We start from the raw sequence: 26323 nt of genomic DNA on the forward strand, positions 1-26323 counted from the left end.
AACTATGGTAAATGTTCAGTAATACTGTTTCCTCACAAATATCATAGCTAAAACGAAAATTTGCGAATCTGAAACAACTTTTTTCAATTTTGTCAATTTACCAAACCGTGAAAAGATCCCTTTAAATCAAAACTTTAATTATACAAAATTATTTAATTGATTGCATACAGCTGTCGCACAATTTCCAGACATTGGTTTAACGATGATTTTGACCCGTGATAGTGAAGAGTATGTGTGTTCCTCGCTTATTTAGACAACCTTCCAGGTTCTGCCCGGACGATCGTTTCTACAGCTTGATCGACCCAGACATTTTTTATCATTATCTCATGTTCAGATTTCAGCTCACAATCCTGAAGGGTTATCTCATAACATGTATAATTGAAGCTCGATGTTTGATGCATGTTTTGGTCCAGCCTTAATGTCGATATATGTGTAACTTAGTCATTTCATCTGACCGTAACTGTTGTAGTCTAGCCGGTGTAGTTATTACAACTCAAGGTGTATGCGGCTACATGTTTATTCTGTTATGTCTAAGCAACAAGTGTCCAATAAACTGTATAACATATTCATATATAAAGACAACTCTCACGGATAATACTTAAGTATACTACAGTGATTTCCCTTTAACTATTCATTAGATTATGGAACAGTTACGGTATGTCATTAATGCACTATCATTTCGCTATAAACGTCTCATTTATAAGATTAAGAAAGCATATTTCAAATGTTGAAGATGCACACTTAAGAGAAGTCGATAACATATCTACGTCTCTGAACAAATTTTCCAGAGTTGTGTTCAATCAAATCAGTGTGAAGTAACCTTTGTCACAAAGTAGTGTCCCTTTACTAAGATCTTCGTTCGGAACCAAAATTAGTAGGAACACCACGTCATTTGTCAAAACGATATTTAATCTAGTTGTCAAACAAATTGTCGTTTAAAAAATCGAGTATTCTAAGTCATTTGTTTATTTTCATTAATACTTATACAATGTAGAGGAAGAAATTGTTATTTTCCATACGGTAGTGCCAGTGTCGCCGTCAAATCAATGAGTTCTATTATTAATGTTTTTACTGGTTTATTTAGAAATTGTAAATAAAAACATATTGTTTTTGTTTACCTTTTAAGACGAAGGAGAACCTTGGTCATTAAGGTAAGAACATGTGTGTTTGAAGACTCAATGTAGTATACGGATCGCTATGCTGTTTTTAATTATGATGCTATAAAAAAAAACCTAAATAAATAAATTGAAAATGGATAGCTAAAGAAACTTCAGCGTACAGTCAACTCGCCAATAGGGGGTCACACCAATAAGGGGTCACTATCGTGTATTTCATGAAAAGGTATAATCAAATCAAAAACAATTGTTGCATATTGTGTCCCTTGGATAAATGTACAGTTAAGTCCGGTAATCTTGCGCGTCCGGTAATCATGCGCACTTCGCATTTGCGAATCTCGCAGACTACGAATGGTTTTCTTTAGTGATGAAAGATGGAATTTCACATTTTAAAGAATTAACGTATTTAAAAGTTACGTATTCCATGCAAAATTAAATTTAATCATTGCATTTAAACACCGGTTGCGTCATCCCTATACATCGTAAACACTGGCCTTCTTACGAAAAATTCAAAATGAATCACAAATTCCCTGCAGTCTTAAGCGTTTTCATACTTTAAATTAAGAATTCATAAACCCAACGTGTAATTTAGCATTCCATTGCACAATATCCGATCAGATATGGGATTTTTTTCCATGAAAATATATCGCATTAGACGACATTGTCATCATTTCCCGCCATTCTGTCAAATCAATTTGGTATGATCTCCGCAGCGCAATTGCCTAGTTTTGATATTTTCTGTAAACTATGGAAGCATGATCGTGGTATCAAACCTGTTATGCATTTTTTTCACGCATACCGGTACTTTTTTATTAATTGTACACTATTATTAGTGACTATATTATTTATTGATTTGTAGTGAACAAAAAACTGCACTAGAAATCCACATTTAATTTCAATGGTTTTACAAACTGATTTCTAAAATATTTTTTTGGAATGTTTTTTGTCAATAATTGGACACCATATGTCTACAATTTTGGAAATTTTGCCTAAACGAGGTCATTATACAAAGTGCGCAAGATTACCGGACACTGTGATATTTTGAAAATGAGGTGAGTCATGTTTGTTTTGAAATCAAATCGGACAGTTCTTCACTGAATTAATCAGATATTTTTGTGTTAATAAGCACATGAACTTATTATTTTCATAATAAATTTAGATATTGCGTATTTATAAAAGAACATGTTTTTAAACCAATTGATCCTTAACTGCGCAAGATTACCGGACAGCATCTTACAATTTTACAAATTTGTGAAAAGATGCTCCAACTGTTGATCTGACAGGGGAGATAATGCTGTAAACAGTGATCCTTTATTGGCGATAGTGATTTCTTTTGTGTACATCATTTTATTATAGGTATTGTTTATTTTTTTTTCAATGAAACCTTTTTAAATCTGAAATATGGTCAAATGACAGCGTTATAAACTGTTTATTTTATAGTTTTTGTGATCATATGATATTTTTTTCATTGTACTTTCATTGGTCATTTTTGCAAAAAATCAGAAGTGTACTGCAGCAAAATAATAATACAGAAAAATGATATAATAGCATTTATTTTTACATCTTGACATATATACTACACAAAAGCCGACAGGACAACATTCTTATGGAAATATTTAACGTTTTTTGGCATGACGATGATGTGATTCTCTATTGGCAAGTTGATTGTACAGTTTAAATAGTATTGACATACCTGTACGCTGAAGCCAACCCCGTATCGAAAGTCAACCAGAGTTGTAACATATTTATGTCACGCTATAAATAAAAAAAAGCTCAATTTCTTGGATACATTTCTACATATATTGGTGAATGAATATAAATTACTGCACTTAGGAATATTTTAACGTTCAAATGTTTTAAATGCATCTTACAATAGATGAAAATAACTCTAATCAGTCTGAAATTCACAATTTTGACGCCATTGTCGCCTTGTCACGTGACAAGTTTTCATTTGGATACTTTCGGATCGACCTTGACATTCTATGCTGAAATTGTAAACATTACTTTCGTTTTCTGAAATCTATTATCTGTGATTAACAACTTACGTCTGGTGGATTATAAGACTGATTTCAGTGTGAATCAGGTAGTTTTAAATAATATTTACTTTGAGTTTGTATTTACACTACATTTTGTTTACAAAACAAGCCAGAATTATCTAAAATACCGGGAAATGTCATTCTGAATTTGAAAACACTTGAGCACATGGTATATTACTAAAAAATAGAAATAACGTCATATGACCGTGAAATCCCGGGAGATTCGCATTTCAAGAAAGTCTGTCCCATTGCTGTTTTTCTCGATATGTAAGAGCAGAATAGATAAATTTTAAATGTTTAAGATAGTATTTTGTGAAAGTATATTTCAGTTAAATGTGAAAAATGTCAATCTTTCCGATCAAGTGGTTGATTTGGGCCAATAAATGCATTTAAAAGCTGTTTTGGACCGGTCTTTGTTAACTGTCAACTTTTCCGGAATTTCTGGTTGACTTTCCTAATGGGGTTGGTCCATAACTATAAAGTCGTGCCAGTCAAAAATCATAAAAAGCAACATTTAAAGTTATGGTAGCCAGAACTAGAAAATGGATAAGTCTTTAACTTTTGTAAAATTATTCATTTATCCTATAATTACCATGAGTCGAGCGGTTAAGGAAACAACTAAAAAAATGTCTGAATTAATTCAAACAATGGTGCAATAAATGATGTACCTTTAAAGATTTATTTCCATCACCTGAAAATGTCAAAATTGTTTATTTATAGTGTGTTTAACCACGCAAAGTCGCGAGTTCCATACACACCCACAAATTACATCCACTATGCTCGTTGTTTATCTGGTGTCGAGATGTCACATCCCAACAGCGAGAGCACTTGATTGCAATAGGCATTAGGCCAACAAAACTTAGAAAATTCCATTCATATTTAAATTTTATAGAAACTGAATTATTAATTGAACTGTTTTTATAACTTCTATTTGCAATTTAGTAAGTTTCTGTTTTATCTGTCGATCTCCTTTTTAGCAACATTGACACAAAAAGTGCTCAAGAATTGCAAAAAACACACCAATGTTCTCACTTTGTGCAAATACAATTAAAATTTTGGTGTATATGTTACTATTTAAAGATTTGATAAAATTAGCATCCAATCGTGACAGGGTTTATCCAAAGAACATGTATAATCGTCAGGTCAACTATTTTCACATTATACATGCACAGATTGTTCCATGCAACATTTTCTAAGAATCTTGAAAAAGTTAAAGAATTTTCTTTAAAATAAATCAAATACATGAAAGTGTTGTGTTTACACTAGTGCATTGATCTGCAATTTATGTACAAGTTTAATGAAGAGTACCGAAAAAAAATGAATGGAATAGGCATACATTTGGATTATTTCAATTGAAGTAAGATTTTGAAAGGCAGTTGTACTGGTTTTTTCCTTATTTTAGCCGTGTCTGTATTTATTTTCAAGCATAGTAATGTTAGTAAAACAAAATACTGGAGCGCATGCGTGTGAAGCCATCATGAGAGCCATGTTCTCAATGTAAACAAAGTTATCGCAATTAGGGCACTATGCTTGAAATAAGGGAAGCGTACGATAGATATGTAAAGCTCACAAAACTAATTCAAAATTCTTGATGCAATACCATTCTAAATAATGGCAATTTAGTTTGAGGTTGAAAGACTTGTTTGTTAGGAATGCAGGATAAGACAGTCCCAAATCCATGTCTAGGCTAGTCTCTGACAACCCAGTATATGAAAGCCATAAAGACCATGTGAATGTTATTGATTATAATCAGTGTTCACTGTTCATTTAAATGCGCTTGTTACAGGTTGCAAGACATACCTGTAAACATATGCATACACATATGCATTAAGTAATTAAATCCATAAGAAATTCTAAAATAAACATTAAAACAACTAAATAACTAAGTTAAGATATACTATTTAGTACCATTATCAGATGTTAATAAGTTTAATGTAATTTTTTATACAAATACCAGTTAGTCGTAAGCACCAGACAAAAGGTTTCATCAAAACAAATCACAGGCGATTCCTATGTTATAACAAACGAAACACAATATAAATAAGCTATACTATTTATTGAACAATGAATTACACAATTCAAATACAAACTAATGATTCATACCATAAATCTTGAAAATCTGGAGGCTAGAAATGTTGCAGTTATCCATATATAATGGTTGTGCAAGAGTGTCTTATCTGTCATGAAGGGGTGACTTGGATACACAATAAAACAAAGCACTATAAAAAGTGCAGTAAATGATTTTATTTAAATGTATTTTAATTTTGTCTTACGCTGGAAGACAAAATGAATTCACATGTATTAAACTAATTAATTAATGATACATTTCTAAAACTTAATAACATAATGTATCGTCAACTTTCAAAAATGTTATTAATCTCCATTGTGTTATTGCTTGTTTAAATGATGTTGTTCTGTATATTGCGTAACATACTATCTTTATATGTTAGAAATGATAGGGTTTTAATTATATCCTCTTAATTTAAAATACATAAAATGTCAAACACCACATGTGTACAATATGTAAAATATGCAGTTATCAAATAAGTGTGGTTTAACTGGCTCAAATTTATGAACAGTTTTTGATAATCTGTTTTGGCAGATTAGTTTCGACAAGACACTAGAAGAATCATAAATTTTGATAAATGACCCTTCATTTTTCTGCCACCTGTGGTTTATAACACCTTGTAATAAAGTGGTAACTGTTTCGAATCATATTTAGGGCGAAGTGACCTATATTCAGCGCCCCGTAAAGCATGAACAAGCTCTGTAAATTTGAATTATTGAATTTATCCAGATCATAATGGGGTCCCCAAGCAATGGGATCTACATTCTGCAAAGGGAGATCACACTAGTGGTGACGGCGATGAGGCGCTCATCTCGCTGGTCTGCCTATTCTCAGAGGGACGAGGACGGGGACCCACTTCTGAGCAGTTTTGCGCAACTAAAAGATGTGCTCAACAACATTACTGGTAATGTTTATATTTATCAATTTTATAGCTTTTTTCACCTATATTGATTGGGCATTTTTATTTTGGGGGGTGGGTGGGATAAAATGTACATATTTCATAGAAGTTTAATTGAAAATTAGGGTGTAGGAAGAATGTTATGGGATAACTTAATTCATTTAAATTTTTAAATAATATTTAGTGGGGATGACCATAAATTATATAAAGATGAATTTAATTTATTTTTAACTCAGTATTTCATAGATATATTCTAGCCGGGTTGCTATGTTATCAGAATCTGTGTTAGGTAAGGTTAAGGTAAAGAACTTAACAGCTTGTGTTTGCAGTTTTGGCAATTTTAGCTAGACTTAAGTTTAAGAAACATTATATTATTATTTTTTACAAATTGCTGTTCTATCTATTGCATTAATGTCATGGGATATTTTGTTGTTACTCAGAGCTTGTGGATATTGAGCCGAACACATTCCTGAGCCCATTTCTGGAAGTGATACGCTCAGAGGACACCACAGGTCCCATCACTGGCCTGGCTCTCACCTCCATCAACAAGTTTCTCTCATACGGTCTTGTGGGTAAGTAGAATGGCCTTGATATACGCGACTTCAATTAAGGGGGCTGTTTGTCTACATAAAATTGAAATTTCCCTTTATAAATTGTAATTAAGAGACAATAGTACTCTTTGAGCAATGAAATAGGGGTAGTGGTGAATAATACAAAAATCTTGTCAACAGCTTTTTTACGTAGAAAATGAAAGTTTATTCTGAAATCGATGTTTCTTTTTATGCCCCTGAAGGAGGGCATATAGTGCTGGGACTGTCCGTCTGTCTTTCCGTCACACTTTGCGTTTAGGTTTCGACAATTGCGTTTAGGTTTTGAAAAATGCTCATAACTTCTATGTCGCTTCAGATAGCAACTTGATATTTGGCATGCATGTGTATTTCATGGAGCTGCACATTTTGAGTGGTGAAAGGTCAAGGTCAAATGTAAAAAAAAACAAATCCAAGGGAAGTAATAAGCTTCAAAGGGAAATAATTATCTGTACTTGCCAAAGTTTTTTTTTATGCCCCCCTTCGAAGAAGAGGGGGTATATTACTTTGCTCATGTCGGTCGGTCGGTCGGTCCGTCCGTCCACCAGGTGGTTTCCGGATGATAACTCAAGAACGCTTGGGGCTAGGATCATGAAACTTCATAGGTACATTGATACTGACTCGCAGATGACCCCTATTGATTTTGAGGTCACTAGGTCAAAGGTCAAGGTCACAGGTGAAGGTCACAGTTACTGGAAATAGTCATTTTAAGGATTTAGCATGGTTCAAACAAGGGAAACAACTACCGTTTATGCATGTTCTTTTTATTACAGCATTTGCCTCCCTTTAATTCATTTAAAATCTCATTTTACAGCAGAGATTCCAAATCTGACCTGTAAATGAGCCCCATATTTACTGCCAGTGCTAGGTTACCTTTTCCCATTTGATCATTCTTAAGTATTGGTATTGTAATGCTGCTGCTACATTACTGCTACTACTACTACTACTACTACTACTGCTACATTACTGCTACTACTACTACTACTACTACTACTACTACTACTACTGCTACTACTACTACTGCTACTACTACTACTACTACTACTACTACTACTACTACTACTACTACTACTCCTACTACTACTACTGCACCACCACCACCACCACCACAACCACCACCACCACCACAACCACCACCACCACCACCACCACCACCACCACCACCACCACCACCACCACCACCACCACCACCACCACCACCACCACCACCACCGTTCAGTGACAAAAACGTATTCACACAATGGCTGCTACTACAACTTATAGCCCATATAGGGGGGCATGCATGTTTTACAAACAGCCCTTGTTTTTTATAAATCAAAGCGGAGCAGAAGGGGGTATTGTGTTTCTGACAAACACATCTCTTGTTTACTATATTGTATTAAATTTTCTGACTCTTAATTTTTTTTAATTATCTCCACGCTTTTTGAAAAGCGTGGGGATATTGTGGTTATCTCCGCTGTCCGTCTGTCTGTCTGTCCGTCCTGGCCACTATCTCCTCCTACACTATAAGCACCTTGTAACTTACACACATGGTAGCTAAAAGCATATGTGCGACCCTGCACTATTTGGAATTTTGATCTTACCCCTGGGTCAAAAGTTATGGGGGTTGAGGCGGGGCCGGTTCAGAGATTTTCACTCATTTTTTATGTTATTTTATATGAACTTTTTCATTTCTGCACCGATTTTCTTCAAATTGATACTGAACCTCTCCTATGACAATACGGTCAATCTCAACTATGCATGGCCCCATTACCAACCCTGGGGCGCCCCGCCCACAGAGACCACACCCACCCAAAATTGCCTTTTACAATAATTTCTTAATATCTACACGGATTCACTTCAAATTGATACTGAAATTCTCTTATGACAATATGGTCAATCTCAATTATGCATGACAATACAGTCAATCTCAACTATGCATGGCCCCATTACCAACCCTGAAGCGCCCCACCCACATAGGCCACACCCACCCAAAATTGCCTTTTACTATAACTTCTTAATTTCTACACCGATTGACTTCTTATTAATACTGAACTTCTCTTATGACAATACAGTCAATCTCAACTATGCATGGCCCAATTACCAACACTGGGGCGCCCCGCCAAAATAGGCCACAACCACACAAAATTGCCTTTTACTATAATTTCTTCATTTCTACACCGATTCACTTCTTATGATACTGAACTATTCTTATAACAATACGGTCAATCTCAACTATGCATAGCCCCATTACCAACCATGGGGTGCCCTGCCCACATAGGCCACACTCACCCAAAATTGCCTTTTACTTAACTTATTCATTTCTACACCGATTCACTTCTAATTGATACTGAACTTCTCTTATGACAATACGGTCAATCTCAACTATGCATGGCCCCATTACCAACCCTGGGGCGCCCCTGGGTCAAACATGCGGCGTGGGGATACGCGTCGGCCTCTTCCGCGCCATTTCTAGTTTGTTTAGTGTTTGAAAATTAAGATACTAAACAATATTCCAAAATTGTAGTGTCTGAAAACTTAGAGACACACTGACAATATACCTAAAGCTTTATTCCTTTAATTTATTCAGGTGCAAACATCAACCACTGGGGTATGCAGAAAAGAGAGTCCTTGTGTATATCACACCATATCAGACCCTAAGTGTGACTGCAATGTTTCAGACCCTTAGTGTGACTGCAGTGTTTCAGACCCTTAGTGTGACTGCAATGTTTCAGACCCTTGGTGTGACTGCAATGTTTCAGACCCTTAGTGTTACTACAATGTTTCAGGCCCTAAGTGTGACTACAATTTTTAAGACCCTAAGTGTGACTGCAATGTTTCAGACCTTAAGTGTGACTGCAATGTTTCAGACCCTAGGTGTGACTGCAATGTTTCAGACCCTAATTGTGACTGCAATGTTTTAGACGCTTGGTGTGACTGCAATGTTTCAGACTCTTGGTGTGACTGCAATGTTTCAGACCCTAATGCATCTGCAATGTTTCAGACCCTACGTGTGACTGCAATGTTTCAGACCCTAAGTGTGACTGCAATGTTTCAGACCCTAAGTGTGACTGCAATGTTTCAGACCCTTGGTGTGACAGCAATGTTTCAGACCCTAAATGTGACTGTAACGTTTCAGATCCAAAATATGACCACAATGTTTCAGACCCTAAGTGTGACTGCAATGTTTCAGATCCTAAATATGACCACAATGTTTCAGACCCTAAATGTTACTGCTATGCTTCAGACGCTAAATATAACTGCAATGTTTCAGAACCTATATGTGACTTCAATATTTCAGAACCTAAGTGTAACTTCAATATTTCAGATCCTTAACTTGACTGTAATGTTTCAAACCCTGACCAGAATGTTTCAGACCCTAAACATGACTACAATGTTTCAGACACTAAACTTGACTACAATATTTCAGACACTTAAGGCTACTACAATTTTTCCAATCCTAAACATGACCATTTTGTTTCAGACCCTAAACGTGATGTTGCTTCAGCAGCTATTGAGAACATTGCAGATGCAGTGACTCACGCCCGGTTTGTGGGCACAGATCCTGGCTCTGATGAAGTCGTGCTCATGAAGATCCTACATGTGAGTGGGGCAGGGGTTTCTTTGCTTTCCTAGCAAATTTTTTTTCGTTTTTCGTGGAAGAATTTCTATGGTTTGAATCTTACTTTTTTGGTGAATCCAGTGTTTTTTTCCAGTGATGTATAAATATGCCCTGAAATGAAGTGTATAGCAAATTTCCAAAATCGTGAAAAAGTATTATTGAAAGGAGACAATATGCTAGAATCAAATTATAATTGGTGATATTAATGTATTTAACTACATTTAATATACAAACAGACGCCCTTTAATTATGAAAGGGTTACATTAACATATACACCATTGACACAGTTGACGAAGTTTTCATTTGTTTTGCCCCCACATAGTGTAAGGCATAAAGGATTGCACTTGTCTATCCGTGAGTTCAATGCGTGGAATCACATGGTCAGTTTTGAGAGAAAATGGCCACCGATGCCTCGATTCAATGGAGAAATTGAGTCTTCAAACAGGTGCATCTACCTTATTACTTACTTGTTTTTAATCAGATAACGCTTATCATAGGGCCAGCTGGAAGCGGTTTCGGCGAGTTTCAACCGTTTTCCTCTGGTTGGTCTGAGTGTGGAGATAACTCATGGAATATTTCGCGATTTCAGGAAACGTCTCTGATTAGTGTGTGCAGGCTTTACAGCAGAAAGTGACGTCTGTGATTAGTGTGTGCAGGCTTTACAGCAGAAAGTGACGTCTCTGATTAGTGTGTGCTGGCTTTACAGCAGAAAGTGACGTCTCTGATGAGTGTGTGGAGGCTTTACAGCAGAAAGAGACGTCTCTGATTAGTGTGTGCAGGCTTAACAGCAGAAAGTGACGTATCTGATTAGTGTGTGCAAGCTTTACAGCAGAAAGTGACGTCTCTGATGAGTGTGTGCAGGCTTTATAGCAGAAAGTGACGTCTCTGATTAGTGTGTGCAGGCTTTACAGCAGAAAGTGACGTCTCTGATTAGTGTGTGCAGGCTTTATAGCAGAAAGTGACGTCTCTGATTAGTGTGTGCAGGCTTTACAGCAGAAAGTGACGTCTCTGATTAGTGTTTGCAGGCTTTATAGCAGAAAGCGACGTCTCTGATTAGTGTGTGCAGGCTTTACAGCAGAAAGAGACGTCTCTGATTAGTGTGTGCAGGCTTTACAGCAGAAAGTGACGTCTCTGATAAGTGTGTGCAAGCTTTACAGCAGAAAGTGACGTCTCTGATTAGTGTGTGCAGGCTTTACAGCAGAAAGTGACGTCTCTGATTAGTGTGTGCAGGCTTTATAGCAGAAAGTGACGTCTCTGATTAGTGTGTGCAGGCTTTACAGCAGAAAGTGACGTCTCTGATTAGTGTGTGCAGGCTTTACAGCAGAAAGTGACGTCTGTGATTAGTGTGTGCAGGCTTTATATCAGAAAGTGACATCTCTGATTAGTGTGTGCTGGCTTTACAGCAGAAAGTGACGTCTCTGATTAGTGTGTGCAGGTTTTACAGCAGAAAGTGACGTCTGTGATTAGTGTGTGCAGGCTTTACAGCAGAAAGTGACGTCTCTGATTAGTGTGTGCTGGCTTTACAACAGAAAGTGATGTCTCTGATTAGTGTGTGCAAGCTTTACAGCAGAAAGTGACGTCTCTGATGAGTGTGTGCAGGCTTTACAGCAGAAAGTGACGTCTCTGATTAGTGTGTGCAGGCTTTACAGAAGAAAGTGACGTCTCTGATTAGTGTGTGCAGGCTTTACAGCAGAAAGTGACGTCTCTGATTAGTGTGTGCAGGCTTTACAGCAGAAAGTGACATCTCTGATTAGTGTGTGCAGGCTTTACAGCAGAAAGTGACATCTCTGATTAGTGTGTGCAGGCTTTACAGCAGAAAGTGACATCTCTGATTAGTGTGTGCAGGCTTTACAGCAGAAAGTGACATCTCTGATTAGTGTGTGCAGGCTTTACAGCAGAAAGTGACATCTCTGATTAGTGTGTGCAGGCTTTACAGCAGAAAGTGACGTCTCTGATTAGTGTGTGCAGGCTTTACAGCAGAAAGTGACGTCTCTGATTAGTGTGTGCTGGCTTTACAACAGAAAGTGATGTATTTGATTAGTGTGTGCAGGCTTTACAGCAGAAAGTGACGTCTCTGATTAGTGTGTGCAAGCTTTACAGCAGAAAGTGACGTCTCTGATGAGTGTGTGCAGGCTTTATAGCAGAAAGTGACGTCTCTGATTAGTGTGTGCAGGCTTTACAGAAGAAAGTGACGTCTCTGATTAGTGTGTGCAGGCTTTACAGCAGAAAGTGACGTCTCTGATTAGTGTGTGCAGGCTTTACAGCAGAAAGTGACATCTCTGATTAGTGTGTGCAGGCTTTACAGCAGAAAGTGACATCTCTGATTAGTGTGTGCAGGCTTTACAGCAGAAAGTGACATCTCTGATTAGTGTGTGCAGGCTTTACAGCAGAAAGTGACATCTCTGATTAGTGTGTGCAGGCTTTACAGCAGAAAGTGACGTCTCTGATTAGTGTGTGCAGGCTTTACAGCAGAAAGTGACGTCTCTGATGAGTGTGTGCAGGCTTTACAGCAGAAAGTGACGTCTCTGATTAGTGTGTGCTAGCTTTATAGCAGAAAATGACGTCTCTGATTAGTGTGTGCAGGCTTTACAGCAGAAAGTGACGTCTGTGATTAGTGTGTGCAAGCTTTACAGCAGAAAGTGACGTCTCTGATGAGTGTGTGCAGGCTTTACAGCAGAAAGTGACGTCTGTGATGAGTGTGTGCAGGCTTTACAGCAGAAAGTGACGTCTCTGATTAGTGTGTGCAGGCTTTACAGCAGAAAGTGACGTCTCTGATTAGTGTGTGCAGGCTTTACAGCAGAAAGTGACGTCTCTGATGAGTGTGTGCAGGCTTTACAGCAGAAAGTGACGTCTCTGATTAGTGTGTGCTGGCTTTATAGCAGAAAGTGACGTCTCTGATTAGTGTGTGCAGGCTTTACAGCAGAAAGTGACGTCTGTGATTAGTGTGTGCAGGCTGTATAGCAGAAAGTGACGTCTCTGATGAGTGTGTGCAGGCTTTACAGCAGAAAGTGACGTCTCTGATGAGTGTGTGCAGACTTTACAGCAGAAAGTGACGTCTCTGATAAGGGTGTGCAGGCTTTACAGCAGAAAGTGACGTCCCTGATTAGTGTGTGCAGGCTTTACAGCAGAAAGTGACGTCTCTGATAAATGTGTGCAGGCTTTACAGCAGAAAGTGACCTCTCTCATTAGTGTGTGCAGGCTTTACAGCAGAAAGTGACGTCTCTGATGAGTGTGTGCAGGCTTTACAGCAGAAAGTGACGTCTCTGATTAGTGTGTGCATGCTTTACAGCAGAAAGTGACGTCTCTGATTAGTGTGTGCAGGCTTTATAGCAGAAAGTGACGTCTCTGATTAGTGTGTGCAGGCTTTACAGCAGAAAGTGACGTCTCTGATTAGTGTGTGCAGGCTTTACAGCAGAAAGTGACGTCTCTCATTAGTGTGTGCAGGCTTTACAGCAGAAAGTGACGTCTCTGATGAGTGTGTGCAGGCTTTACAACAGAAAGTGACGTCTGTGATTAGTGTGTGCAAGCTTTACAGCAGAAAGTGACATCTCTGATTAGTGTGTGCAGGCTTTACAGCAGAAAGTGACGACTGTGATTAGTGTGTGCAGGCTTTATAGCAGAAAGTGACGTCTCTGATGAGTGTGTGCAGGCTTTATAGCAGAAAGTGACGTCTCTGATTAGTGTGTGCAGGCTTTACAGCAGAAAGTGACGTCTGTGATTAGTGTGTGCCGGCTTTATAGCAGAAAGTGACGTCTCTGATGAGTGTGTGCAGGCTTTATAGCAGAAAGTGACGTCTCTGATTAGTGTGTGCAGGCTTTACAGCAGAAAGTGACGTCTCTGATTAGTGTGTGCAGGCTTTACAGCAGAAAGTGACGTCTCTGATTAGTGTGTGCAGGCTTTATAGCAGAAAGTGACGTCTCTGATTAGTGTGTGCAGGCTTTACAGCAGAAAGTGACGTCTGTGATTAGTGTGTGCAGGCTTTATAGCAAAAAGTGACGTCTCTGATTAGTGTGTGCTGGCTTTACAGCAGAAAGTGACGTCTCTGATTAGTGTGTGCAGGCTTTACAGCAGATAGTGACGTCTCTGATTAGTGTGTGCAGGCTTTACAGCAGAAAGTGACGTCTCTGATTAGTGTGTGCAGGCTTTATAGCAGAAAGTGACGTCTCTGATTAGTGTGTGCATGCTTTACAGCAGCAAGTGACGTCTGTGATGAGTGTGTGCAGGCTTTATAGCAGAAAGTGACGTCTGTGATGAGTGTGTGCAGGCTTTACAGCAGAAAGTGACGTCTGTGATGAGTGTGTGCAGGCTTTATAGCAGAAAGAGACGTCTCTCATTTGTGTGTGCAGGCTTTACAGCAGAAAGTGACGTCTCTCATTAGTGTGTGCAGGCTTTACAGCAGAAAGTGACTTCCCTGATTAGTGTGTGCAAGCTTTACAGGGTAATCTGCGGTAACACTTTACGCACATGCATTATGCATAGTTTTCCCAGAACAAGGCTCATATAACAAGCTCACTGAGATTTCTGTGCACAGAGTTACTGCGCCGTTTAGCCGAGCACACCTTGATGGACATGGTTCAGTTGCTCTTCACAAGGCTACCCCAGTTCAAGGAAGACCCCAAATGGAATGCTAACATGAAGAAGGTACAAGGACTATTTCATATTTTTATGCCCCCTTTCGAAGAAAAGGGGGTATATAGTTTTCGCACTGTCCGTCAGTCTGTCTGTCAGTCTGTCACACTTTTCGTGTCCGCTCTCTAATTCAAATAGTTTTCATCCGATCTTTACCAAACTTGGTCAGAAGTTGTATCAATACAATATCTAGGTTAAGTTTGAATATGGGTCATGCCGGGTCAAAAACTAGGTCACGGGGTCATTAAGTACATTTCAAGGATTAAGCATGGTGTCCGCTCTCTAATTGAAGTAGTTTTCATCTGATCTTTACCAAACTTGGTCAGAAGTTGTATCAAGACAATATCTATGTCAAGTTCGAATATGGGTCATGCCGGGTCAAAAACTAGGTAACGGGGTCACTTAGTGCATTTCAAGGATTTAGCATGGTGTCCGCTCTCTAATTGAAGTAGTTTTCATCTGATCTTTAACAAACTTGGTCAGAAGTTGTATAAAGACAATATCTAGGTCAAGTTCGAATATGGGTCATGCCGGGTCAAAAACTAGGTCACGGGGTCACTTAGTGCATCCCAAGGATTTAGCATGGTGTCCACTCTCTAGTTTATGTGGCTTTCTGATTTATTTTGATATTCTAAGACATTTTAATGCCCCCCAATGAGGGCATAACGTGATCGGACTGTCCGTCCGTCTGTCCGTCACACTTTGCCTTTAGATTTCGAAAAATGCTCATAACTTCTATGAAGCATCAGATAGCAATTTTATATTTGGCATGCATGTGTATATGGACAAGGCCTTTCCATACACACACAAATTTTGACCCCTGTGACCTTGACCTTGAACTTAGGGTCCGCGTTTAGGTTTCCAAATCTGCATTCAGGTTTCGAAAAAAACTGATAACTTCTACCAAGCGTTTATAGGGGGCATAAGTCATCCTATGGTGACAGCTCTTGTTTAGACAGATAAATATTGTTTTCTGTATAATACAGGAGTGCATTTTTTGGTTGATTGTGAGCTTCTTCTGTAAATATCAAAACACACAGTCAGACAGTTTAGAAATCGATTGAGACATAGTATTTGAAAAATGTGCCAATTATAATGGAGCCTGCTTGTTTAGTTGTTAAACTGGACTACAAATCCAAGGATCACAGGCTTATTTCCTGTCCTTGTACATAACTTGTGTGCGGATTGTTTATGAAATTATTTTTACAGCCATTCTTACTACCTCTGATTCAAGTAGGTCAGTTATCAGTGACTAATATGATACCGGTTATATATAAGTACATGTTTACCAGCTGACCCAGAAAAAGTGTGAGCAGGGTAACAATGTTCAGAAGACTTTACATATATTGGCACAGACTTTGTTTTGCGTGGGTTAGTACATATGACAACACAATGAGAATGTCTTGTATGTGTAACAAAATTGTTGAAACAAAGAATTTAATTCTCAAAAGTTTAAGATTAAAGAATAAAAATTGGTAATACCAGTAAAGAAAATATGGGTGCACATTGTTATTAACAGTTAAAAATGAGGACTGGTGGTGTGGATCAAAACCGTCTGAGCCGTCGCAAGAAGTCCCCGAAACTGAAGCAAAAAAAGCTCAAGCCCTCTAGCGGCCCTCACCAGTCTGTGGATCAGACCTCCGTGGCAGGGACAGAGACTGATGACCCCGGGGGAGTGGGCGGGGCGGGGGAGAGGGGACAGGCATGTGGAGATCCCGCCTCAAGGGGAGGTCAGAGTGTGCCGTCTGTGGGAGGGGGTGCAGATGAACCAACAGTACCAGGGAGGAAGGAGGTTAGCAGACGTACTTGGAAGTCCCTTTGGTTGACGATTTGGAAGTTATTCAAAATATAGAGGCATTTAAATTTGGATGTCATTTTTTTTAAGGAACTGAAAGTATGTTGGCATCGGCAGGAAAGTTTTATTATCATAATGCCGAGGTCCTTTATTTATGACAAGTGTCCATGGCCCAACTGTTCAAAAAGCCAGGGAGTCTTTTTTCTGTCTTTAGCAGGGGCTTATACAGGCCCCTTCACCAAATGAAAACGCTTCTTTCCCAAATGGAGTTTCTTAAAATGATGCAAATTTTAAGTTTACCTTGGACATTTTTCCTCCTTTCTTGATTGAAATTTTGAATCTTAAATGGGAGGCTAGATTCTTTCATCACTTCAAGAAAAAAAGCCCTGACAGCACAAAACCAAACAACTGGGGAATGATAAAATGCAAAGTATATCATTTATGGTTTAAACTGGTTTTAAGGGTGCCACCATTTACTATTGGCCCATAGATATTCACTCAAATGCCACATGTATACTATTAGCAACACAGAAAACTTTAAACAGATGTTGATACGAAAAATGATCAAATCTTGGGTTACAAGATCTAAGATATAACCAATTAAGCCATGTCACCAGTTTTTTATGACCCCACAAAGTTAGAGGAATTAAGCGTTACACTCCTTATATGTCAGTATTGTCTTGACAGTACTTATGTGTGCAGATTGGTCATGGAATTATTTCTATTTCCATTCTGCCCCGACCTCTGCTTAAAGTAAGGCAGTTGTCAATAACTAGCCTGAGTATGCAGTTGTCAATTACTAGCCTGAATATGCAGTTGTCAATAACTAGCCTGAGTATGCAGTTGTCAATAACTAGCCTGAATATGCAGTTGTCAATAACTAGCCTGAGTATGCAGTTGTCAATAACTAGCCTGAGTATGCAGTTGTCAATAACTAGCCTGAGTATGCAGTTGTCAATAACTAGCATGAGTTTGCAGTTGTCAATAACTAGCCTGAGTATGCAGTTGTCAAATACTAGCCTGAATATGCAGTTGTCAATAACTAGCCTGAATATGCAGTTGTCAATAACTAGCCTGAGTATGCAGTTGTCAATAACTAGCATGAGTATGTGCATTTTGAACTGAGTAGCCGACTTACCGTGAAAAAGTGTGAGTAGGGGAACTGAGCACCTTGATTAGATGAAAATATTGTTGAAAACAGCAAAATAAACTATTTGGCCTGTTATTGTTGGTTCCAGGGTGACGACGTGTCAGAAGGCCATGACAGTGGTGTAGAAATGAGATCACGAGAGGTTGTGGATCCGGGTGTAGCATATGTGGAGGCATCACGGGAAAGTATATGCACAACCCCTGTGGAAGGAACAACCATTATTGACATCGTGAAAGGCTTTCAAGTATCGATGATGTCTCATGTTTGAATATTTTGAATGCTGAAATATTGTCTAGCAAAAAATTGTAGTTGGGTGAGTTATGAGGAGCACTTCTACTGTTGCAGGCGGGTAAAAAAAATAAATTCCCATTCGTTGCTGGGAGTTTTGTTGTAATAGATAAAAAAAGCTTTGGAAAGGAATTTAATGCGGTAATTTCTGGTTTCAATGTTGATGTTCTACTGCACATCTTTTATATCACACTTCTTTATGATTAATGAAAAATAATTTTCAACTGGTATGTGTTCAAAGACATAACAGTATATTCCTTACAAAATTTAAATTCCATATTGTCAGGCTGTTTGTTTTGCTAGTAATGTATCTCTTAACAAACAAAAAGTATTTTGTGATGTGCTAAACTCGTGAAGGTGCGTTTTTATGTCAGAAACATTTTTCTGTCAGTATTTCTGACAGAAAAATGTTTCTGACAGAAATATAATATTTGTATCACACAAATTAAAGCACACAACTCGAAATTTACACTAAAAATAAAAAATGAAATTTTGCAGAAATTGTTTCTAATGAACTACTTATAAGCTGAAATTCAAAACCATATGTATCGACTGTCATTGTCACATTGTTTTGCCTCATTTTTTCCAGGATGCCTCTGATATGGAGTCATACAATATCCATCAAGAGGATTCTAGTTTAAAAGTGGAGAGCCTGGAAGGAGATGACAGTTTAAGAAGAAACATCTCTTCAACTGACTTCAAAGGTATGTTGCATAGTTTTACACCAATGTCTTAATTTTAAATTGTGGGTTCTGTCAATAACAGTGCCTTTCTGATAATTTTCAAGTAAATTTAGTCAATTAAAACCTGTTTTAGCTAGATTGCATTGATAGCCTCAGATTTATTGAGACATTCATGAGATTTGTTTCTTTAGTAGAACCCGCATTTGGTGCAATTTGCAGTAGACTTTGATAAGTTCCCCTACAGTAGGAATTGAACCCTTGGACCTCCGTTTGCTAATTGGACATCATCAATTACCCAAACACATCTTTTTTAGCTCGGCTGTTTTCGCAGGAAACCCGAGGTATTGTAATATCCAGCTCGTCGTCCGCCGTCTGACGTCCGCCGTCCGCCGTAGGCATCGTGCTAAAACCTTAACATTTGCTCTAAAATCAAAGTGCTTCCACCTTCAACTTTGAAACTTCATATGTAGATGCACCTTGATGAGTTCTACACGCCACACCCATTTTGGTCACTAGGTCAAAGTCACTGTGACCTCTAATATAAAACTTTAACATAGGCTCTAAAATCAAAGTGCTTCCACCTACAACTTTGAAACTTCATATGTAGATGCACCTTGATGAGTTCTACACGCCACACCCATTTTGGGGTCACTAGGTCAAAGGTCAAGGTCACTGTGACCTCTAATATAAAAATTTAACATAAACCTTTACAATCGCTCTTAAATCAAAGTGCTTCCACCTACAACTTTGAAACTTCATATGTACATGCACCTTGATGAGTTCTACACGCCACACCCATTTTTGGGTCACTAGGTCAAAGGTCAAGGTTGCTGTGACCTCTAATATAAAACTTTAACATAGCCTCTACAATAAAAGTGCTTCCACCTACAACTTTTAAACTTCATATGTACTATGTACATTCACCTTCCTCATTTCTACACGCCACACCTTTTTTTAGCTTGGCTGTTTTCGGAGAAAACCCGAGGTATTGTCATAGCCAGCTCGTTGTCCGCCGTCAGCCGTCCGCCGTAGGCGTCGTGCTAAAACCTTACTATTGGCTCTTAAATCAAAGTGCTTCCACCTACAACTTTGAAACTTCATAAGTAGATGCACCTTGATGAGTTCTACACGCCACACCCAATTTTTGGTCACTAGGTCAAAGGTCAAGGTCACCGTGACCTCTAAAAAAATATATAATTCTGACAAGCTTTCGCAGCCGAGCGTTGGCACTCGTTATGCGGTGCTCTTGTTTTTTTTTATGCTCCCCCAAAATTTATTTTGGGGGGAGCAAATAGTCGCCGCTTCGTCTGTCCGTGTGTGCGTCTGTCTGTCTGTCCGTCCGTGCACAATTTTTTTCCGGGCTATTTCTCAGCAACTTATGACCGGAATTCAATGAAACTTTATGGGAAGCTTCACTACCAAGAAGAGATGTGCATATTATCAGCGGGTTCTGGTCAGATGATTTTTCACAGAGTTATGGCCCTTTGAAATTTTCTATAAAAAAATTCTTGTCCCCCCCCCAACTACTGTGCCCTCGAGACATTTCCTTTTATCTGAATATATAGTGCAATATTGTGACAAAAAACCGTTGGGGAGCATCACCCGTCTCCGACGGTTTCTTGTTTTATATTGACCAGTCATCAGGCAACACGTCTGAAAAGTTCCAAAGTTCTTTTTTCAAATGAAAAAGTTGTGGGTCCTTACACACACTTATACAAACAGAAATTTGGTTCCAGTGAATCATTGATCAACCTGTTTTCTTTATCGCTAGTTGAGTGTGAAAATGTTGTGCATTATTCATGTTTTAAAAATATGTAGAGGATATTTGTTAGTTTTGTTTGTTTATGTGATCATGGATGGATCAACAAAACCCAATCAGATTTTCATTTGAACTTTAAATCAGATGCCTAAAATAGCTATAATTACTTAATGTGGATCACGCTTTGGGAATACAGGGTTTAATACATGTTGGTTAAAAAGTCTTCCAAGATTAGCCTGTGCGTTGGCACAGGCTAATTTGTGATGACACTTTCCATCTAAACTGTATTTTTAGAAAGAAGAGACGTTCTTTAAAAGGAAAATATCATAAGAGTGGAAAGTGTTGTCCTTGTACAAGCTAATCTGGGACAATGCATAACAAAAAATGCATTTAGCCCCATTTTCCTACAGCGCTGTTCATATAAAACCCCCCTGTTTTAACAGAGCACATCTCGCTTGCTATCCCTGAGGAGGAGAGCCTGGTGAGGTCAGCCAGTGAGGTTAGTCTGCCCGTGTCCCAATCAGACCAGGGGGAAGAGGACCCACAGAGTGTGCCAGACTGCAGCGGACCCACTGCGGACTCAAATGATGCAAGCAATACCTTGAACGATGAACGCGTTAATCCGCGTGGCGAGAGATTTATACCACACCAGGGTTACCATCCTGAGGGTAAGCTTTTGAGCACTATTTCGTTTCGTATGGGTATATCTTAAATCTGTCGTATATTTATGTGCCAAGTGCTCGCCTGATTACAACGGGCTATAGCAAACACTTTTGAACATTTTTAAAACTCACATTTCTTGCCCAGTCTTTTTCAAACTTGCTTAGAGAATTGGTTATATGATAACTTGAGTTTTATTCCAACTTATTGCCATGATATGACTAAAATGCTAATAAAACTAAAAAAGTCAAAACACACGATCAAACTTTGATTTTTTCCAGACTCTACGCCACTCATTCCGTATGGCCTCCCATGCGTTCGGGAACTATTCCGGTTCCTGGTATCACTGACCAACACCCTGGACCGCCACAACACGGACGTGATGATCCACATAGGGCTGAGCCTGCTCACGGTGGCCCTGGAGTCAGGGGCAGACAACATCAGCCTCCCTTATCTACCTGGTCAAGGACGATATGTGCAGATACTTGTTCATGGTAAGCTCATACTTGTTATCCCCTGCGAATGGCAGAGGGATATAAAAATAGCTTTTTCGTCATTTCGTCTGTACGTCATTCCGTCTGTCTCTCCATCCGTCGGTCGGTCATAACATTTTGAAATTGGCGGGGCATGTCAATTCAACAAAATTGCTTGTTTGAACTTGTGGTGATGAGGATTTATGAAGTTGACTCTAAATGCAGCTATTGTGTGTGTTTACTGTTGACTTCGTACCTCCGCTTAGACAATTATAAGGGGGTCTATTGGAGTCACTTTGACAATTGGTTGGTTGTTATTCCAGTAAAGTGCAGTTGTTGCTATAACTGATGCATCCAAATTGAACCGCTCTTTTTTAAAATCTATTTGCCCTTAATCAAAGCTAACAAAACAATAAATAAAGCATAAGTCAAATCTGTGATAAACCTCTAGTTTTTATGGGGCGTTATGAAATGTTTTAAATGTTTTGAAATTATTGTTATTATTGTTATAAATTAAGAATGGCAACTAATAGTACTCCCATTCTATTTGTTTATTAAAGTATTTAAATATTCAATTGCATGGAATTCAATATATATGAACAAGCTCTGAAAGTTTATAATATTATATTATGAACAAAGCTGCTACAAACATACTATCTATCATGGAATTCATTCACAAGGCTCACAAGATCTTCGGAGGTAATCTTAGGTTACTTGCAGATATATCAGGTGTGCATAAACAGCCAGTGGGCTCACCTAACAGCCTATCAGCAGACCTATTATCAGAACTACTGCTCTTGTATATCAGCTTGTGCACTCTAAAAGGCTGTCCCTGTCTGCAGCTGCCCTGCGCGTGTGTTTCCTCCTGTTTGAATCCCTGCGCTTTCATTTGAAACTCCAATTAGAGGTGAGCTTTTCCTTTAAAATATTTTTTGTGTTCCATAGCTTTCATTTACCAAATTTGTGTCATGAAACTTGCAAAAATGTTCTAATTCAAGTTTAAGGACGTCCAATTCCAAAATTGTAGTCCAAAATTTCAGCTATGGAAGTTTGAAGACTTTCAAATCTTAAATTGCAGCCATGGAAGTTCTTAGACATTCAATGCCTAAAATTTACAGCCATGGAAGTTCTAAGACTTCCAATATCTAAAATCCAGCCATGGAAGTTCTAGGGCTTTTTATTCCAAGACATGATATTTGAAGATTTTTCTTTTGAACGTGCAGTTGTAACGTAATATTGGCAAACTTTGTATTCCGTGTTATTCAAACCCATATACTAATCAAGTGATCGGACTCGACAAAGAACACATTTATTATTGATCTTGAACCTTGTTTACTACTGTATTGTTCTCATGAAATTGATTGTTTTAATTCTTTTTCATGATTGTGTATTGTTAAGAAGCATGGACTACTTTCGATGGTTCAGCTCCTACACATCAGAATCCATCTCCAACCCCTTTTTGTTCATTAACATACCACTACTTATGGCATTTTCAACCAGACTTGTAGTGTACAAAATGTCAGATGCATACAGATTGTAACTTTATTTCCCACTTTCCACAGATGTACCTAACAAGGCTGAGTGAGATAATCACATCAACCCACCAACGGATCACATACGAGGTGCGAGAGCTAGCCCTGGAGTCCATGGTTTAGCTGTGGAGGATACCTGGCCTGGTGACTGAGCTCTACCTCAACTATGACTGTGACCTCTCCTGTATAAACCTGTTTGAGGATCTGACAAAGCTGCTCTCTAAGGTTGGTATTTCATGTTCTTACAAGCTCTCTAAGGTTAGTACTTCATGTTTATACAAGCTCGCTAAGGTTGGTACTTCATGTTTATACAAGCTCTGTAAGGTTGGTACTTCATGTTTAAACAAGCTCTGTAAGGTTGGTACTTCATGTTTATACAAGCTCTCTAAGGTTGGTATTTTATGTTTATACAAGCTCTGTAAGGTTGGTACTTCATGTTTATACAAGCTCTCTAAGGTTGGTACTTCATTTTGATACAAGCTCTCTAAGGTTGGTACTTCATGCTTAAACAAGCTTTCTAAGGTTGGCACTTCATGCTAATACAATCTCTTAAAGGTTGGTACTTCATGTTATACAAGCTCTCCAAGGTTGGTACTTCATGTTTATACAAGCTCTCAAAGGTTGGTACTTCATGTTATACAAGCTCCCTAAGGTTGGTACTTCATGTTAATACAAATTCTCTAAGGTTGGTACTTCATTTTGATATAAGCTCTCTAAGGTTGGTACTTCATGTTTATACAAGCTCTCTAAGGTTGGTACTTCATGTTGATACAAGCTCTCTAAGGTTGGTACTTCATGTTTATACAGGCTCTCTAAGGTTGGTTCTTCATGTTGATACAAGCTCTCTAAGGTTGGAACTTCATGTTTATACAAGAGCATGGGGGGGAGTATACTCGTTTACAGACTTTTTCAACAAAGTAGACTTTTCAACTTACATATTCAAGGACTTTCAAGCAGTAAACCTACTCCCTCCAAATGTTTTGTGCCTATTTTACATTAATTTACTGTGCGTTCATCTATTTACCTTCTCTCCATGGATAGTTAACTGTATTGGGCACTGTTGACTTAATCTTTCTATTGTGTAAAGGTTCATTCAAAGTTATGGACCGTTCTTAATGTAAACCTTTGCATTTGTTTATCAGTTACTCCTTTAATGACACACCGCATAATGAAGTGTTATTTATGGCACAAGCAATACCTGCTTTATAAGCATTATTTTTATTTTATTTTTATTTTATATTACCGTCGTAATCTCTAAATAAGATACTTAATGTTCACGCTGAGCAGAGTAGGTTTTGACATTTCGGAGAAGCTCTATCGGAGTTAACGTAAGTCTTAAAGTGTCCCGTGTCTGAAACGTACAGTTGAAAGGAGATATCGACATACCGGTGTACTTAGGATTTATTCAAAGTCATATCAACAATAAATTTTCGCACTTGTGTTAATAACAATTGTAAGGTATGAAACATAATGTTGACGAATCGCCTTTACAATATTAAGTACAACGGGAAAGGAAAACTACAATCATATGCATAGCGAAACTTTTATTTCTTGATTAATGCATCAAATCAAGAACACAGGTTAAATAATACATATTATTTCCAAAACAAATTTCAATGCTGGAACGGATTTTTTTTCCAATGATTCACAAACTTTTTCTTCCATCACGCAGTGTACCATGCTTCTGTTGGTATATTTTAACCAACAACACCAAAAGATTATTTGCCACTGTAATGAAACAGATTTTATTATTGACATATGAATGAGCTTACTGAAATATGGGTGTATTTTTGGTTCCAAATATAGAAGAATTTCAGAATTTCGTATTTCAAAAGCTGAAATCCGTTCTCGGGAAAATGTTAGAAAAAGGGACTTTTGATAGACGAAGGAGTAATTAATGTAAATCTCATAATTATATATTCGCGTCGTTCAATGTAAAGTAACGTTTTTTTAATGTATACATCAACTGTTACGTTGGTGAATAGTAGTGCTGTTTTTCATCGTAAGAATGTAAATAATAAATGAAATATTTTATGGTTGCTGTGTTCAGATAACTGTTTCGAACTTTCGATGAGTGTGCACAATAAATTCCATTCGCACAGTGTGCATGCAAAATACAACGTCACGCAATGAACTCATGCGATACAACTAAGCGGAGCACCACAGTGTAATATACACTATAGATCAAGAATTATTAAAATGTCTTTAATGCAAACAATTAATACCTGTACGTGCAATAAACAAGTTATATATACAAATACAGTGTTCTCGTTGGTGTGCATTTGCTTTCAATGAATCTGATTTGATGGGTATCATTATAATATATTAATATTATTAGTTAGGGTTGTATTCATGATAAATGGTACCACATGCCAAAAATACGATCACATGTACGTAATAGTGAACCCGCATGCGTTTCTCGTTTCATAGAAGTTTAATTTTGTAGACATTAAGTTATCTTGGTTAACGATCTTAGAACACATTCATACACACGTATAATGAGTTATTTTGGAAATGCATAATTTACTTTGAAATATGTACAACATAATAATATTTAGCAACAATTATTCTCCAGAAACAATATCAGAAGATACATTATAAGTTAGACCCAACATTCTGGTATTTCAAGTAACCAATTACCTAAAAAACACATGACAAAACATAAATCATACACAGGTATATAAGGATTCACGATGTAGAACATACGATAATATGAAATGCAATATTGCAATTAACATATTACAACCTTAACTGGTTCACCAACCTTATTTCACATAGCGGAATGACGTCATTATAGACACATGGGTAGTCTGCCCATTGATAATCCTTCATGCCTTCAAAAACACCACACTCTCCTGCCGACCAATCCGGCTCATCTGGGGCCCAGCCTAGTTTATAACACAATCGACATTGTTATACCAATCAAGACCAGCGTTTACGATATACATATTACAGACTCGATATAAATCTGTGACATGTCATCAACACATAACAACACACGCGTACCCAGAAACGTATCAGTTGTGTTTGTGTCCACCCATATCCAGTG

General features: G+C 38.0%; 1 pseudogene; it reads left to right on the forward strand.

Annotated features, from left to right (window-relative positions):
* The first annotated feature begins 852 nt into the window (after positions 1-852).
* Positions 853-26323, forward strand: part of LOC127847984 (Golgi-specific brefeldin A-resistance guanine nucleotide exchange factor 1-like) — a 52833-nt pseudogene continuing 27362 nt past the window's right edge.

The sequence above is a fragment of the Dreissena polymorpha genome, chromosome 10 (assembly GCF_020536995.1).
Source record: "Dreissena polymorpha isolate Duluth1 chromosome 10, UMN_Dpol_1.0, whole genome shotgun sequence".
NCBI classification, from domain to species: domain Eukaryota; kingdom Metazoa; phylum Mollusca; class Bivalvia; order Myida; family Dreissenidae; genus Dreissena; species Dreissena polymorpha.